Raw genomic sequence first — 16,691 nt, forward strand, 5'->3', positions numbered from 1 at the left:
CGCCATAAAATCCAACAGCTTGGCAATAAAGCCTTCATGTAGTAACAGAATGCCGGCATCAAAAGAGAGCAAAAAGCATGCTTTTACACTTTAACTGACCATCAAAATGCATGTTTCCATTTACTTCCAATTAATGTAATTTACTCTGGACCAAATCAGAAATTGAGCTGCTCCTCTATAACAGGGAGATGACAAAAAAATAGAGCCTGTTGCTGACGGCAGAGTACAGCCTCAAATATGATTAGAAATGGACGCCATGTGGCAATGCATGATATGTATTAAGCAAACATAATTGTACAAGATAATTTTTCTACGAACTAATCCTATTTCTCAGTCTCATTCCATTCTCATTTCCATAATAATTTTACGATTCCCGTCACCAGTCCCAAGGGAACACCATGATCCTATGACTAGTTCGTGTTTTAATCACTAAACTGACCCCTTGCATGTAAACTTGCAGGACAAATTAGAGCGGGCTGTATTTTCCATTATCCCCGCTAACCTTTGTTCCATCACTTGGTCAAGCCCGCTGTCCCCACTAATAAAAGCCCGGCCCTTCACTCAGCCCCTAATCAAGGCCCCTGTCACAATAGGTGACCCTCCCAGAGTCATCCCCGAGTCATGTGGCATCTTGACTTCACAACTTTGAGGAAGCTGCAGAATTAAGAAACAATGAAAGATGCACCATAAACTGCATGCTACAAATTCTTTGATGGCTGTTAGTAAGCTGGTTCATCCCGCTAATGGCTAGCGGTAATTAGTTTTTCAGACTTTGTTTTGCATAAACAAATACTGGCCTAAGATAAGTGACCATTCTGAATACTTCTGAAAGAAAATTTGAACGCCCAAAACAAAAGAAAAGAGTGTTGTTGGCAATTCTAAGCAATATGCATATTTGCTAAGACAATTAATACAAAAGAACCATACATCACAGAAACAAGGGAAAACTGCGTATTCAATTAATGACTCTAAATACATATAATTACTTTTTTGCAGCCAATATTCTTAGCAGGGGGTGTTTTTCTCTGATTTACTGAACATGTAAACCATCATTTCCTATTCCTCTGATAAAATCCTTTAATACAATTAATATAAAAGGGAAAAAAAGACATTTCAAGTACCTTAATTCTTGGCAGATAATCCAGAACTGAACGTCACAAACACTTGATTTACTATTAACATTCCGATAATAATTTTACTTCTACAATTATTGCTATTCTCCTGTTCACAGTTTAATGATCCACAAATCCATTAGTGAATATAGCAATAATAATAATAAGGTAGATGTTTGTCACAATTATAGCGAGAGTGGCAGAACAATTGCGGGAACATTTCACTGGCTACCTTGCAATACGAACCTAACTCAAGCAATGCCACCATGCTATGAAGAGCCAATTAAAATCTTTCCAGTGGCTGCATTAATTTATCCACTTTAAAGGGTGACGAATTCAACATTTAGACTGTTGATCTGTTTAAATATTTTTTGAAATCCATTGTAAAGTAATCTTGTTACCTCTCTGAAATCTAATCCGTCAATTCTGATATATCTAATACAGCAGCCGCGCTATAATTCCCGAAACAATTAAATTATCTGCAATTGAGATTGGAGAACTCATCGACTGTGACATTAAATTATCCTCATTAACGATTGCATCTCAATTACGGCCACCTTCCCCCTGATATGCAAATGAGATATCTACAAATCTAGCCGCTGAACAAAGACTTCTCAACTTGTGTTTTATGCAGGTGTATCGCCTATCAAAATGTTACAACACGATCTTCCGTCACAATACAGTTATCAGACAGATCTTGTCTGAAGAAACAACAAGATAGCTTCCGAAATCAACGGCGTATCAGAACATTATGGCGGCAACCTGATAAAAGGTATCAAACTGTTTTTAACCCCCTATTATCAAATTGTCACAATAACCATGACCCTTTTGTTATCCAAACTCAATGCTCCCCCATATAAACACTGTTACAAACTATTTTTATAACGACCAATTTAAAAACAATATTACAATATTAATTATAAAAACTTATTTCTTTTGATCATTTGTAATCTTCTCGATTTTTTTAAACTTTATTTATTCATTTATCGGCAAATAAACAGGTGGCCATTTTATTTATTTATATATATGCTTCTGTATTTAATTTCAATCGTAAAAATCAATTAAATAAGTGCACTACATTAATCAGTGAAAAATGTTACCTTTAAATTGTCACTCCATCATATCTTCATTGAAGAAATCTGACACAAAACTCCCAGAATATGTCCGCTGTACTGTCGGCAATCATCAATCTGTGGAAACAAGAAAACCCATCTCGTTTTAATACCTCCTCCATTTATCAGCAAATGACTTGTTCCTACTGTCAATATTTTCTCTAAAATCCTGGCTCTCTGTAGTCTTTGCTGCATTCACATTTTTATCACACAAACAAATCTGATATCAAATTGTAATTCCGAGTTTTCATCTACAGATAACCACCATCAATCTTGCCATGGCAAATAAAGCGGCAACAATCCCACAGGTAGCAATAGAAAAGTCTGTAAAAGCGGAAAGATGGAAATGAAATCACAAACTATCTACTTTTCATTGTAGCTTCCCCGCTGTCAAATTGAGCTTTTGTGAGCCTTAGCTCCATAGGCAGGCATGATCCCTGATCATAGCGGCACAGCACATTATCAGCAGGGGTAATCATTGAATAATTTGTATTTTATTAGTATCACTGATCAGCGATACACTGTATATCTTGTAGATTTATATCTCTGACATATTCGATACCTTTGCTACACAGATATCGATGATAGGAGAACCTAGTTCAACCTACCAGACATAGGGAAGACAGAGGTCTTTGCCTTGCTGATAGAATTAAAGCCACTTTATATAATTAATTGACAAACTGTCTTCAAGTTAGTTAATCACTGCCTTGTGCCAAAAAAACTTCCGACTTTGATAAACCTTTTGGCTTTAAATATGTTAGTAAGATTTATGTTTCAATAATGATTAATTTATGTTCCATAAAATAGATAAAAAATTTAGGCAATATACCAGAAATTGCAAGCAATAATTTCCATTAATTTAACTAAAGTTGTTTACCATTTAATCCAATAAAGTTTGCGTCAATTTTCCACCCAAATTTAAGAGAGCACTAAAGTAACACTTAAACATAGATTGAAATTCTTATCACCAAATATTTAGTTATTCCAAACATAATTAAAGATAATCGACATGCTCGTACAAAAACAATTTGCCTTAATAAAAATGCAAATAGCAAACAATAAATCGTTAAACCTGTTTGAAAACTCTTTAAACTTTAGCAGAACAATGGATAATTCACTTTTGTTTTTTCTAAGATTAAAATGACTGAATAAAGAATGTGGAACATTCATTCCCTCTGTATCTTCGTAAAAATCAAACACACTTGAAACAATCTAATGTTTGTTCTATGCCTTAAGTGTGGTCCGAGTCTGGGTTGAACTCAATTAGCAAACAATTTGTTTTAAACAAGGCAATCTCCCATGAAATACATTGACATGTTCTATCTCATTTCAAATACTGGCTGATACATTTGCCCAAAACAGTTAAGCCGAAAATCTGTTTTTTAGTCATCTTTGCGCTAATGGCACAGCGGAAATTCAAAACGCTAGAGTAAATTCGCTAAAACAATGTTAAACATCAAAATTTTATCAAGCCCTCTACCAACCGAAGAATTACAATGTCATCTTAAAGCAGACGTCCTAATCCCAGGGTGACTCGTCTTCACTGAATAAATAAGGACGTAAAGCACATTTAAGTTACCCAAGATGCCAGTGTACCGCTCTGTGTTGACCCAGCCGAAGTCAAGAGCCTAACACCATACTCGAAAGCCAAACACACGTAAAGCCAGTGTTTTTGAAACTTATTCCATCAACCTTTAGTATTTTGCAAAACTTCTTCATAAATGCTAAGGTAAATAATTACGTAACAATGCGTTCAATTTAAAAGTAAAAAAAAAGCAGTGTTAATATGATCAGAGAATTGCTTCTGTGACTTTTAACTGGTCAATTGAATAATTTTCCAAAAGGAGAGAAATCAAGCTTTTGAAGTCACCTGAAACATTAAAGCGTTGACAATACTTTCATCAAACAGGTTGGCATTATCTATCCTGCCTCTCCAATGTTTCTGTAATGAAAATTGATTTTCGCATCAGGCTGGTCGGAACACTTCCAACATTTTTCTTTTCCTGTGTTTGTCACAACTTAATTGCTATAAAATTTCAGTGGTAGACGGCTTTTGATAGCAGATTTAACATACAACGCTATAAAACACCCCGCTATATCGATAAAACATGATACTTTCAACATCAGACATAAATCAGAGATGTGCTTAATAATATAACAATTTGGTCTTCAAATCTGGATGAAAGAGACATTTTAAGTGTGAAACGCAACTGCCAACGATAGTGTTTAAATTTGATAAAAGCAAAATTATTAGAGGCGGCTGTAATAACTGGGCTTTATGTAGATACTGAATTATTTTGTTTTCAATAAGACATTATCATTTGTACATTTATCTTAAAACTCACTGAACTGGTGACATCATCAAACATAAAATGTGATATCAAACTTGGTAAATGATGTCCTTTCATGATGAAACGAAAGAAATTAAATGTCATGAAATGAGTAATGAAAATGACGTGCAAACAGAACAAGTGAACCAAACAAAAACAATGTTTAACGGAAATTTCATCTGATTAAAAAACAGCTACATGTAATCAGATTATATCTAAACGGTATTTTTGCAAAATGTTCGTGATAAATATATATTGAGGAATGAGAAGCGGGTATTGATTCTGGCTTGATTTAAGAACCAGCACTCAGGTTTTACAAAATATCATTTGACTTTATACCCCAAACATCTATTTGGTGCATCATTAAGTCAGCGTTTTATTGGAAGTGATGTAATAAAGGAGATAATTAAAACAGTAAAGCTCTATAAATGCCCATCAGTGCAAGAAGTTGGAGAGAATGAATGAAGTCAGACACGGGGCAGTCAGACAAACTGGGAAAATAATGACAATATATACCTTTATGTCTGATCAGCATTGTGGGGTGAGAGGACAATCCCTATTGGTTATGATGAACCACAGTGGTGGCTGTGTGGTCAAGGGATGGAAACTGCCACACCTTAGTCTGAAAAACAGATGGGAATTGATACAGAACATAGAAATGTTTGACATGCAACTGACACACAGGGCCCGCATTCATAAATAATCTTATTTATTATCATTTCCTAACTTAAGTCAAGTTCATTAAATTTCCATGGACAAATTAAAAAAATGTATAAAAAGTCACTATTTTAACATTTAATTATGCTTTGTTCAATAAAGTAAATGAAAATTATGTATTTCAAAAATTAATAAGTTTTATATAATAATGCCAATGAGATATTAAATTAGGTAAGTGACTGAAGTCAGGAAAAAACTTAGGATGGTATATGAATTCCACCCAAAGGTTTCCATATTTTTTACTTAAAATTTTGAAAAAGTAGTATGAGAAGAGAAATACAAGTTATTGCTGTCCTCACTCAGATCATCAAGGGGTACAACTCAGAAATGTTTTTTCAGACCTGCTACAGATAAAATATTTTTACTCCTGCTATTTTGCAAAGGAGAGTAAAAAAACTTTTATATTAACCATTTTTTAGTATCATGGAGCAAGAGATATTGCAAGCACAATTAATCAACAACAACGACAACAATAGGGTTGAGGAGGTTAAATTAAAGTGACACTCTTATTCAAAATCAATACATACACACGTATAACAAACATAGAGTTTGACTGATCAACCTTAAACTACTAACTAAATAATGCATTTATGGAAAATATTAACTACTGATTTAGAGTAACCGTGAATTTAAAAGCAGAAAGCGCAAAAATATTAAATGATTGGTGAATGCTAATAGATTTACGGTAGTCCACTATAGTCTCATAAGGTAGAAATACTGTGTTTTATGCTCATTTCTTTCAAATTAAACTCGATATTCTTCATAAGAACCATTGTTTTTGACATTTATTCATCCTTTTTGGAATAATAAAACAATATTATTAATTGATGTAAATCTTATTTGGGAGTAAGAGTGCATCTTTAAGGTTTAATTACTATGACATTACCTCAACTTTTTTAACGCAAGGTATTACAGTCTGCAAGCCTTTTCTGCCTAGAAATGATTAAATGTTTAACCCTAGAATATCCAATAACAATCAACTGAAAAAGCAAATATCTAAAATTGCTTTTTTGATACTTATCAGCTGGCTTATGATTAATTAAAGAAAGCTTCAGTTTTCAAAATGGAGGAAGCCAACATCAAATATATTGACAGATTATGAGATATCAACAAAACATGATCAGAAAACCTTAACACAAATAAACCACGCTATATATTTCCCTACTGATATAGTGCTGGAAAAACCAATGGAAAAAAGTAGCAATTAATATTTAATCGAACTAGCGTGTGAAGGTGGCACTAGGTCTTTTAATCCTGGACGGAAATCACGAATCCATTCCGACATAGGGGAAAACAGCTGCCGGGGATAGAAAATGTTTTCCGTACTGTAATGAATTATGTATGCGCTATATGATGATAGGTTCCAAGTAGCATATACGGCTCCTGTTTTAGGTTACTCTTTGCCAGAGGCAGGGAAAGAAACCACACTAGTTGTGTAGATGATCGCAGTTCAAAGTTCATTCGGCAAATTGTTAGTTTGAAAGCGAGCTTCTGCGATAATGCTGATCTTGGTTTTTAACATTCATGTCGCAAATTGTCACGAAAGCGAGCTACAGTATGCCATAGAATTTCAGACTGTCATAAGCACGTTTCCAGGGAGCAGTCAACACATGCTGTGCCACAAGACATGCCACCGACAAAACTCTCCAATACACCGAGAGAGGCAGTAAATGCCACACATGAAATTTAACAAACCTCAATTTCTCCCACTTTAATTCCCACTTTAAGACCACAATTGACTGCCATAGACTTTAAAGAACAAAAAAAAAAATCTGAGAAATTAATTGAAAGTCAATAAATTCAAGTGTTCCAGCATCATTATTCTGTACCAATTTATTGACATAATTTCCTTCAATCGGCTTAATATCACACATAGCAGATACTTTGGAATAAAAAACAAAAATTGAATTCTTTACATAAGACCTGAGCTCCCTTTTATTGTGAACAATAATATAAATGGCAAAAAAAGAAATCAATTTAGGATCTGTCTTTTTTCCCTGCCAGCGAGACCAATACATCTTTTCTGGCTGACCAAAAGCTGACCAAATTTCCAAATTCAATCATCATGAATACATGGATCACTGCAACGCTATCATAACTTTCTGAGAAAAGCCAATTTGACGAATGCCGACTTAACTGGAGCAAAAACGATGATTACTTAGAGCCAACAAAACCTACTTGGTTATCTAAACGTGTCTTGGAAAAATCCGAAAACTGTCAAACTGGTTATTGATGTGTCTAAATATGCGCTGTAATTAATAGGCAGTGCCAACAAAAGTTTGAAGTGTAAAAACAATTAAATAAGTGAAATATGTACCTTCAAATTAGCACTGCCAGATGTTTTTTTAAGAAAGAGAAGTTGTTAATTTTAAAACCATTACATAATGACAAACAGCTTAAAGAGTTAAAAGGAATTGCTATACTCAAAGCAGCTGTAAGTTGTCTTTTAGAAAGGATTTTTTATATTCTTAATGCATTTGTCACAGAAATAAATTTAATAGCTGAGAATAGGATATTCTTCATCGAATATGTTTTTATCTATGCTAATATTTCAAGGATGTTTAAATCTCATAAGACCACCAACCTTTTAAAAGTGTCCAAATAAATATTCCAAGGATGTTATTTCCACAAAGCAATAAAACACATTTGCAGAATAAAAACAACACTGGCGAACTCTCAAGTAACTCCTCCACATGTAATGCTGATTATTTCCACATCAAATGAACAAAGCCTACTGAAGCCTGAACAACCTTCACTGAATTGACATTTGAAACCCCTCATACATGATTAAGGGCCATAAAAGTCATAAAAAACAACCATTAGGCTGCAGTGTCCCTCCAAACTGACCAATCAAAGAGCACCATTCACCTAGGCTATGTTTCACTATAGCTGCTCACTACTGGTAAATGTGTTGGTCGAGTACCTTTTTATTGAATAATTCATCAATATTTTTATCAATTATCTTAATTATTGGAGATCGCATCCAGAAAAAAGCTACTTTTCCTTTGCTAAAGAACATTAAACATTGATATTTTAGTATTTCTGTGCCTTCTAGCGTGAATATTGTTAGATTTTTACCTGACTAAGTCCACTGTTTTCGCTGTGAGCTTTCAAGCAACTTACTGAATAATAAAAATTATTTCCTTTGGGATATATGCTCTTTTAAGATGCAAAACTTCAGATAACTATATTTGTGCAGTAAAGATAAATATATGAATAAGTATTTTATCCAACATTGTATATAAGAATAAATATTTTACAGTACTAGATCTGGCCATCAGATAAAATCAAATGTGAAAATATCTGATTTGTAAATCAAATATTGTCAAATACAAATATTTTTACAACATTAGACTTGTCTTGACCATGTCGAGATTCTTGGAAGATAACATCACATTAAAAGAAAACATTGTGCTAATTAGTAAGGTTTGATTGATTTACAATGTATTGAAAAGCATACAATGAACACAGAAGAATAGCATTTTATTGCATGTTAATTATGTAATTGAATAATTGAAGATGTAAATCATGAAATGATGAATATGTTTTTTACAAGAAAATTATGGTCAATTTTCTTTAAGATAATAAATAGCATCTTTAGAACACCAATTATTATACCTGTATTAATATTATATATAACATTCTATAAAATATTCTTGCAAGTAATTACATTACAGATTAGAAATATATATAGAGCAGCTGAACAATACTTACAAAAGAAGTGAGAACAAGAGATCCAAAAATATTGAAAATATATATCCAGTTTTTTTTTGCTTCTGTGCATCTTAAAATAATCTGAAAACATTTAATTCCAACTGATGGTCATAAAAGCAGTGTGTCCAGTTTAAGTGGACAGTAAATTCCCACATTTCAACCCTATCAAACATGTTGCGAACATTGTTGTATACAAATTTCTGTTCCCAAGTTAATCAAGCGAACCAGTAAATGTGGCAATGCTCAAATCAAGTGCACCAAACATGGAAATAAAGTATCATTAACTAAAATAAAATGATTTGAAGTATCTTTGGCATGCTTTTATTCTGTTTCCATTCTGAAAAAAATGTTTTTGATTGCTTTAATCTGTGGTGCATTTTTTTGGTCAAGAAAACAGCACAAAGTGAAATATTTCCAGATTCGATTTAAACGAAGAATTAAATCCAGAACTCTTAGACACTGTGTAATATCTCAATTTCAATTAAATAATTAAAATTGTCCGAGAAAAACTGTTTTTTGATTTGCCATGGATTTAATCTCCCCAGACTGTTCAGACCATTCTCTATTCTGTTATCTCAAATAGACATCACGGACTTAAACAGCAATTTACTTTTTTCATTTTCACTGATTTCAGGGCCCCCAGAATGAATAATTCACCGACAATGCTAAAAACACAATTTATCTTTATTTCAGGCATGGTTTTGTTGACATCAGAAAGATAAGGAACATGTGAATTTGTCCCTGGGAATGCTCTTTGAGTTTAGCAATAAAAGTTCCAGACAATAGATTTAATGCAGCTGTTTAAGGTTGGGGATGCAGTACATCGAAGTTATCTTGGTGAATGAAATAAATTTAATTTACTGTCATTTCCTCACTAGATGATAAAAATATGTTTATTTATATATTCTAGTGATCACTCAATTGGCTTAAAATAATCCAATAGAAACAAAAGGTCCGCCGAGGGGGGGGGGGGGATTGGGGGGTCAACGCTGGTCAGTTGTTTTTTCAAACAAGGGGGATAATTCAGTATTTATTAAGCCTGAGTTACGAGTCTTGCTACACATGTTGAATTGTCTCAGGCAACATGTGTACCAAGTTTGATTAAAATCTTGAATACATTTTTAATCAAGGAAACTGTAAAACAAATTGTACTATGACTGCGACGCCAAACACCATTGCTATCACAATACCCTGACTTCCATCAAAGAAAACCCAGACGAGTTTTATATAAAGGAATATTAATGAATAAAACTGACATTTTTCTTCATTAGCTCTTGACATAAAATCATAATTCCAGAAACTTATTACATATTTTTAAATAGGTAATTACGCAAACTTTCAAACACTGGATTAAACTGAGACAGAATACATAAAACTGCATCCACATTTAACCCATAACTCAGCATGCTCAAAACACAACACCAAAGCATTTAGAGGCATAATCGAAAGTCACCCCGCATACGAATAGCAAGGAGGCCAGAAAAAACTCAAACAGATGCTGGGGAAGAAATTATGGATAATATTCAGATAATTAGGAGAAAGGAAGGGGGGAATTATCTAATATAGCTGGCGTGTGTCTGGCAACTGTGAAACAGAAGCAAATACAGGGAGTCTCCCTTTTCTGTTGTTTATTCCCCCTACCCCACATGTACGTGTATGAAATATGATCAGAGTTCGGGCAAACCTGTGTTAACTTATATTTCCAACAATTTTGTTCTACATTTCATATATAATAAGAACGCAGTACGCAATGTCATTGGTTGATTGTTTTTCTCAAATGATCAAGGGGGACAACACAAGAAACATTGTTGCCACAGTGGATGGACTTGTTCCACATAGATTGACCATCTTGTCAATACACATGCCTATGATTGCTTTCTCATATCAATATCTATCAGTCATTATAATATATTTAAAACGTAATGTTTTTTTAGTAATTTATTAGTTGATGCAATGTTTGTTACAATTTACAAGGAAAAAATTAAATTGAATCTGTGGTGTTCACTCAATATTTAACCAAAATTCTTCATCAATATTTTATCCTTATGCTCATCATATTCCCAGGTATAAGAGGACCATTGAACATTTTTACCCAAGTTTCATATTATTAATATCTAAGACAGATTTTGCAAACATTAGGCTTTTGCACAATGCCAATGGCCACCCTGTCATCAGCAGAAATTGTGACCCATTCTTGGAAGCAGAACACCAACCAAAATAAAGACTTCTTACTACAGCAAGCTAAACCTACACACCAGATCATTAAAGCACAAATCTTCATGATTTTGAACGTCTAAATCTGGTATAGTAAGTAAAATTCTACAAAGATTTCAAACTTAATGACACAACAGTGTCATCTTTGATTCCCAAGAAGGCAATAAACCAGCCATGTCTAGCCTTAATTGATCTCTCTGATATTTTCAAACACAAGAAACTGAATACCACAGACCATGTTTTCCATAGTCATGATTACAATTTCAGGTTGAGGAAAACTGGGAATGTACAGGAGCACAATTGGTGAGTGATAGAGCCATTAGTGGGGTACAAATCCCCACCCCGGGGCTGTGTTAGTCTGAGGTGAGACCCAGGTGTATGGAATCACCTGTATATATATATACTAACAGGATGGGGCAGTTGCCTCACTGAGGAGCAGGTAAATTCCCACCATTCTTTTTCCTAGAACTATTACTTCAAGTCATCTAACTAATACATAAACATGATTCAAGGAATTGAAAAGTCTTTATATAAAGTTTTATATAAAAAAAAAAACGAAATCAGATTGTATTTCAGGTAATCATCAGAACTGTTTCAAAGGTGGCAAATAAATTGTCTCCATTAAAGTGACATTCAATGTTTATAGATCATGATTTTCCTGGGATTGTTAATCCTAGAACTATACCAACCAGCCACCATTTAACCAATCCCTGTAACAGCTATATATACAATTAAATTCAAAGTTATTTAAATGTGGGTTTTTATATACATATATAGTGTGTCATACTAGCTTTATGGTGCCTCCAATAGGGTTGTTTCATTACATTTTATAACAAGGATATCAGGCACAGAGTCCACTTATTTGCTTATCACTGGTCACAGGTGTTACCATGGGGAAAGCTAGAAAAAAATACATAAGAAGATGAGGAAGTCTGTATTTTATTAATCTGGTATGCATAGTTTTAGCATTTCAAACAGTATACGTCAGAACCAAAAGTCATCATGTTCTGGAAAATCCTATACAAGATCATGAAAATTTATAGGACCTGACACCAGATGATACAATTACAAGAAAAAAAGAAAATTGTCAAAAACTTACATAAAATTGATATCTTTGTGTACAGCAAATTGAATTTTACTTTACTGATGTATCACATTGCTAATGACACATGTGTCTTTTACAGTTTTTGCGTATTTTTTAAAAATAATTCTATTATGTAAATTTAAAAACAGTGTCCGTATATGTATCTGTACTTATCACAGGCGCGTAGGAAGGAAATTGACATTGGGGCCGCATATGGGGGTGGCCTCGGAAGGGGTGATTAAGTTCAGTTTTTATTTTCATGTTTTATCTAAACCTTTTTCGGTTAAATAGTTGATATAAAAATATTATCGTTTAGAAACATTTATTCACTATTACATTTATTTCATACTTTCTATTTATGTACCAAATACAATTATAAATTGCCACAGTAATTCAAACACATTTAATACATGAATATGCACAGTCTGTCGAATAATCAAAGCACTATCATTCAGAACTTGCCGAAAATGGAAACTCGGTGTTCCATACCACTGACAAATTTATTGATGTCGCCCTTGTATACGTCCATGACATGCTGGATGTCGTCAGCTGCTGTAGGGTCCTCTACAACGCAGAAGTGAGTCCTGTAGACATCTATAAAGCCGGAATCCTGGTTGGTTAAACCTATCTTGGATGCAGTTAATCGCCAAGTCCAACACCTCAACGTACTGCTGGTGATATAGGTCCTTTGTTGATTTCGGATACTCGTAGTCGGCGTCGCCCGTTTCGTAACGTTTTGGCATTTTACATCTCCTGGGTAGAGTTAGTTCGTTGATCAGAACTGATCAAATGCGTCATCGGTGCGTAGTTTGCTTAATGCAGACACTGTCACATGGGCAAGATCGTGACCTTCAGAAGCTGTCTTTGTGTTGAAGAGCCTGCTTAGGTTGTCGCTGTGCTTTAACAGTTCATACCCAAGCGTCACACCATTATAATAAGAGAAAGTCAAATGAGGACATCTGACTCTTAAGACCAATAATGGCCTCTTCTTCCACTTACCCATCTTTTATAATCCGCCGACTGTTGTCACGCCATGCACATGCCAATTAGCTAGATGGTCATAGGTTTGATTATGACATGGTGACCTGTTTATTCAATATTGTGTCAGACTGGTATATATCTATATACGCGTAGCTTTATTTAAAATATGATTATTAAGAAAATCGGTATCAAATATTCGCGGCCTATTGCCGTTACTATCCAGAATATTGGGGCCGCGGTTGCCGCCCCTGCGGCCCCAGCTCCTACGCATCTGTATCACTTGACTTTCATATGATAAATATACGCACAATTAACTGGGAAACCTGTAAAAATCTATGAGCGATTTTAAAACAGGTAAACGCAACAAAATATTCTTTATATCATGTAAAATGATGTATTATCGACTTAGTACTAGCTTGTATTGACGATTCTCGGCTTGTTTTGAGGAAATGCTGTATCAAGTGATTTTGAAACCATATGGTGTCTAGTACCTTAAACACTGTCTTCATGAAGTTAAACACAAATCAGGCTCAATTCACAGTGCTTTAAATCCGGCAAATGAAGTGTTTTACCATAATATCCAAACAAATTATACCATTCCAAATAGGTCTGTGGTATACATTAGCCTTTGAAACAAATCTTTCAAACCAACTCAATTGATGGACTGAACGTGAGCTAAGGTAGTAATCATATGAGATGTCTGATTCTTACAATATCATCAATCACTTCACAAAAAACACAACTAATGTCCAGGATTTTCAACATGAATCCTTAGGAGAGTAAGGAATTTCAACAGTAGTACTACAGAGAACACACAACTATTGCCCAGGGGTTTCATGAATAGTAGGAGTGATTTCAGTACTTAGGAGGGATTTTCAACAGAAGTACTACAGAGAACACACAACTATTGCCAAGGGGTTTCATGAATAGTAGGAGTGATTTCAGAACTTAGGAGGGATTTTCAACAGAAGTACTACAGAGAACACAAAACTATTGCCCAGGGGTTTCATGAATAGTAGGAGTGATTTCAGTACTTAGGAGGGATTTTCAACAGAAGTACTACAGAGAACACACAACTATTGCCCAGGGGTTTCATGAATAGTAGGAGTGATTTCAGTACTTAGGAGGGATTTTCAACAGTAGTACTACAGAGAACACACAACTATTGCCAAGGGGTTTCATGAATAGTAGGAGTGATTTCAGTACTTAGGAGGGATTTTCAACAGTAGTACTACAGAGAACACAAAACTATTGCCAAGGGGTTTCATGAATAGTAGGAGTGATTTCAGTACTTAGGAGGGATTTTCAACAGAAGTACTACAGAGAACACACAACTATTGCCAAGGGGTTTCATGAATAGTAGGAGTGATTTCAGTACTTAGGAGGGATTTTCAACAGTAGTACTACAGAGAACACACAACTATTGCCAAGGGGTTTCATTATGAATAGTAGGAGTGATTTCAGTACTTAGGAGGGATTTTCAACAGTAGTACTACAGAGAACACAAAACTATTGCCAAGGGGTTTCATTATGAATAGTAGGAGTGATTTCAGTACTTAGGAGGGATTTTCAACAGTAGTACTACAGAGAACACAAAACTATTGCCAAGGGGTTTCATGAATAGTAGGAGTGATTTCAGTACTTAGGATGGATTTTCAACAGAAGTACTACAGAGAACACACAACTATTGACCAGGGGTTTCATGAATAGTAGGAGTGATTTCAGTACTTAGGAGGGATTTTCAACAGTAGTACTACAGAGAACACAAAACTATTGCCCAGGGGTTTCATGAATAGTAGGAGTGATTTCAGTACTTAGGAGGGATTTTCAACAGAAGTACTACAGAGAACACACAACTATTGCCAAGGGGTTTCATGAATAGTAGGAGTGATTTCAGTACTTAGGAGGGATTTTCAACAGTAGTACTACAGAGAACACAAAACTATTGCCCAGGGGTTTCATGAATAGTAGGAGTGATTTCAGTACTTAGGAGGGATTTTCAACAGTAGTATTACAGAGAACACACAACTATTGCCCAGGGGTTTCATGAATAGTAGGAGTGATTTTAGTACTTAGGAGGGATTTTCAACAGTAGTACTACAGAGAACACACAACTATTGCCAAGGGGTTTCATGAATAGTAGGAGTGATTTCAGTACTTAGGAGGGATTTTCAACAGTAGTACTACAGAGAACACACAACTATTGCCAAGGGGTTTCATAAATAGTAGGAGTGATTTCAGTACTTAGGAGGGATTTTGAACAGTAGTACTACAGAGAACACAAAACTATTGCCCAGGGGTTTCATAAATAGTAGGAGTGATTTCAGTACTTAGGAGGGATTTTGAACAGTAGTACTACAGAGAACACAAAACTATTGCCCAGGGGTTTCATAAATAGTAGGAGTGATTTCAGTACTTAGGAGGGATTTTGAACAGTAGTACTACAGAGAACACACAACTATTGACCAGGGGTTTCATTATGAATAGTAGGAGTGATTTCAGTACTTAGGAGGGATTTTCAACAGTAGTACTACAGAGAACACACAACTATTGCCAAGGGGTTTCATAAATAGTAGGAGTGATTTCAGTACTTAGGAGGGATTTTCAACAGTAGTACTACAGAGAACACAAAACTATTGCCAAGGGGTTTCATGAATAGTAGGAGTGATTTCAGTACTTAGGAGGGATTTTCAACAGTAGTACTACAGAGAACACACAACTATTGCCCAGGGGTTTCATGAATAGTAGGAGTGATTTCAGTACTTAGGAGGGATTTTCAACAGAAGTACTACAGAGAACACACAACTATTGCCAAGGGGTTTCATTATGAATAGTAGGAGTGATTTCAGTACTTAGGAGGGAATTTCAACAGAAGTACTACAGAAAACACACAACTATTGCCCAGGGGTTTCATGAATAGTAGGAGTGATTTCAGTACTTAGGAGGGATTTTCAACAGTAGTACTACAGAGAACACACAACTATTGCCCAGGGGTTTCATGAATAGTAGGAGTGATTTCAGTACTTAGGAGGGATTTTCAACAGTAGTACTACAGAGAACACACAACTATTGCCAAGGGGTTTCATGAATAGTAGGAGTGATTTCAGTACTTAGGAGGGATTTTCAACAGTAGTACTACAGAGAACACACAACTATTGCCCAGGGGTTTCATGAATAGTAGGAGTGATTTCAGTACTTAGGAGGGATTTTCAACAGTAGTACTACAGAGAACACACAACTATTGCCCAGGGGTTTCATGAATAGTAGGAGTGATTTCAGTACTTAGGAGGGATTTTCAACAGAAGTACTACAGAGAACACAAAACTATTGCCCAGGGGTTTCATAAATAGTAGGAGTGATTTCAGTACTTAGGAGGGATTTTCAACAGTAGTACTACAGAGAACACACAACTATTGCCCAGGGGTTT

At 34.9% G+C, this 16,691-nt stretch overlaps 1 protein-coding gene across 4 annotated transcripts in view; it reads right to left on the bottom strand.

Annotated features, from left to right (window-relative positions):
• The window catches only part of LOC128227439 (protocadherin beta-2-like), an 83,385-nt gene that overhangs the window by 22,308 nt on the left and 44,386 nt on the right, over nt 1-16,691 (bottom strand). For 3 of the 4 annotated variants that reach the window (XM_052937981.1, XM_052937982.1, XM_052937983.1), the window contains 2 exons: nt 5,071-5,176; nt 2,213-2,302 (listed from right to left, as the gene is read on the bottom strand). The gene's annotated coding sequence lies outside the window, so the exon portion shown is untranslated. Of the gene's footprint in view, nt 1-1,121; nt 1,320-2,212; nt 2,303-5,070; nt 5,177-16,691 lie in introns of those variants that run through there. The other variant, XM_052937984.1, reaches the window with a different exon arrangement.

This window comes from Mya arenaria, chromosome 3 (assembly GCF_026914265.1).
Source record: "Mya arenaria isolate MELC-2E11 chromosome 3, ASM2691426v1".
Classification (NCBI taxonomy): domain Eukaryota; kingdom Metazoa; phylum Mollusca; class Bivalvia; order Myida; family Myidae; genus Mya; species Mya arenaria.